At 37.8% G+C, this 2,649-nt stretch overlaps 1 non-coding gene across 1 annotated transcript; it reads left to right on the forward strand.

The window, feature by feature from the left end:
* Window positions 1–1,714: 1,714 nt before the first annotated feature.
* Trnac-gca lies at window positions 1,715–1,785 on the forward strand. The gene has a single exon. It is a non-coding gene; the product is annotated as a tRNA-Cys (tRNA).
* Window positions 1,786–2,649: the final 864 nt, after the last annotated feature.

Below are 2,649 nucleotides of genomic sequence, written 5' to 3' on the forward strand. Positions count from 1 at the left end.
CATAAATTACCATAGATGGTATAAGTCCCATAAATTTCCATTTTTTCATATCGAGTGTTACAAGCGAATGTCCCATTAAAATTCTTTTTGAATTAATGTGTTTCGAAATATTATTTCGAAACACATTGGTTTAAAACTCTATGCAAGTTGCAAAGCTAATCTGCTCGCTCGTAATCCAAGAGATATTGCTGATGCTGCATACCAAGCGCAAGGCTAGAGCGAGCCAACTTACGAATGAGGAAATTAACGATGTATAAAATAATTCTAAATTAAAATCTTTTCCCGAAGAAATTATGTTTTCTTATTTTTCTTAAGCATAATTCTACTATTGCGAATGGACGAATTATGTAAGGGTGAATTATGTACAGCCAGAAGGAAGGAAAGCACGACCATGGTCAACATACTCGGATACGCGAGAGTGTTTGTTACTGTAATACCAGTTTTGGCTACTCACAGTTTACATAATATGGTTATTTATACCAATTTTCTCTCTTGTAAAACCCCCCTTCGATTATTTACCTATATTTTATGGTGTAATTGTTCTCCCTTTCCTCAGTGAGTGTACACATTTTATTAGAAGAGGCCAAACTACTTATCAACAATAACCTAACCTCCATCTGTCACTTTAGCGAATTAGGTAAGTATTAACCATTTAAAATTTAACTCGCGATTTCTTTTTCTTGTTCACCTTCTCCAAAACTCCTATGCTTTTTGTTTATAATCGAAGTTAACAACTCCGTCATCTCTCGTACAAACAGCTTCATCTGTTTTGGAGTCCACTCTGCATAAGTGTCTTCCACAGCTGAAGCCTCCCAGTGTTTGTATGGTTCTGAGAAGTCTAAAGTATTTTCTTCTGCAATCTCGACGCCATTAAACGCATTCATAGCCTCAATAAGTATTTCTTGAAACTGATCTTCTAGATGATGTTCTGCATCATTAAGTTCACTGTCAGGTATGTTCATGGGTTTAAATACAACTAACAAAAGTTGTATTACATTCCAGGGTTTATCGGCATGCTTGAAACACTAGATAAACTGTTTACTGCCATATTTTACTGTACAAACAAAGAAACAGACTTTTCAACTCAAGAACGTGAAAGCCAGATTGAAAGATTGTACGCAATATTCACAAAAGTCAGGCAACAGCCGCAACGCTGACAACAAGGGGACTATCGATTGCTACACGGGCAACTAAACACGAGTAAACACCCTACGAAGAAAACGACAAACGCTTAATCAATTCAACGTTCTGCATTAGTTAAAAATGTAATTCACGTAATCCTAAGAATATAGATTTACGTATAATCGTAAAATCTTTTGGGGCAGTTTAAACCCATACAATTGTTTGACTAATGTAAAAGAGAATTGTAAGCAAAAGAAAAAATACATGTTTCGGGAAGTCTTACAGGCAAAGGAGGCACCACTAACCTGAGTTTATTTCGTAAAATCCCAATCAATAAAACAAATAAATGAAGTTCCTGAATGAACCGTTCCGTGGTCGTCGGTAATCCATCCTTCGATTGGCGTTGCTAGGGAGTTTGGTTGATGCAGAAGAAAAAACAGAGATGTGCCGAGGATCGACAATAAACCTTCTGTTTGAAAACATTCCAAACGACATACGAAATAGTGATAGTGTTGTTGCGGGTTCTAGTGGCCTAGGTGTTTCAAATGATTTAGATTTGGAACTAATAGATGAAATGATCCAGGAGGATGATGCATCGGTGGTCCAGTGGTAGAATGCTCGCCTGCAACGCGGGCGGCCTGGGTTCGTTTCCCGGCTGATGCACCAAAAATAATGTGGTATGTTACGTCCACATCAATATAATTATTTTACAAGGGTGGTACCGGGTAGTGCTTCAAGTTAACAAAAGAGACTCAGAATGAACTTTTACCTTTATTTAATATGGGTACACAATAAGAATAGACATTGATATTATGGATGAGGATAGATAAGGAAACAAGAGAAAGAGAGAGAGAGAATTGGGAAGGTAGAGAGAGTGAGATTAGTACCTTGGATAAAATCTTCCTTGATAAAGATTTTCCTTGGAGCCCCTGTGTTATCCGGAACTTGGTGATTCTGATAGATAATATCCCAAAGATTATCGATAACAGCGGCGGAGTGTAGGTCGGGATGATTCAGATAAATCACAACAGACTGGCAGATTATGACAATAACAGGAACTGTGGTGAACTCTGAGTATATCGGGAGACTGAGAACAGCAGCGGATCGTAAATATAAAGTCGAGTTGATACACGTGTCCTTTTAGAACATCCGACTCCTCCTGGGAGGTTAGTACCATCTTCTGTTGTCTACGTGAGATCAATAGTTCATAGATGAACCACAATTGTTGAACTCCAGAATAAAAGGTAATGAGATTCTGCTAGACGAGTGGAATCAGTGATGATAAATGGAGCAGGAAATTCAATCTCTTTTACTCTCAACTCCCTTCTCTCTATTTTCTCAATAGTATTATCGATCCTCATATCTTAAATACAATTTATATAGAAGGTCACGCAATACGTGACATCAGAAAAGTGATCGTAACAGCATGTCAAAAATATTCAGTATCTTTTGAGGTACGATTGGAAGGATGGGATCAGGATGGCCCACAGCAGTAGATTAGGCGGGAAAATGAATATTGAGTAACTC

The sequence above is a fragment of the Belonocnema kinseyi genome, chromosome 10 (assembly GCF_010883055.1).
Source record: "Belonocnema kinseyi isolate 2016_QV_RU_SX_M_011 chromosome 10, B_treatae_v1, whole genome shotgun sequence".
Taxonomy (NCBI): domain Eukaryota; kingdom Metazoa; phylum Arthropoda; class Insecta; order Hymenoptera; family Cynipidae; genus Belonocnema; species Belonocnema kinseyi.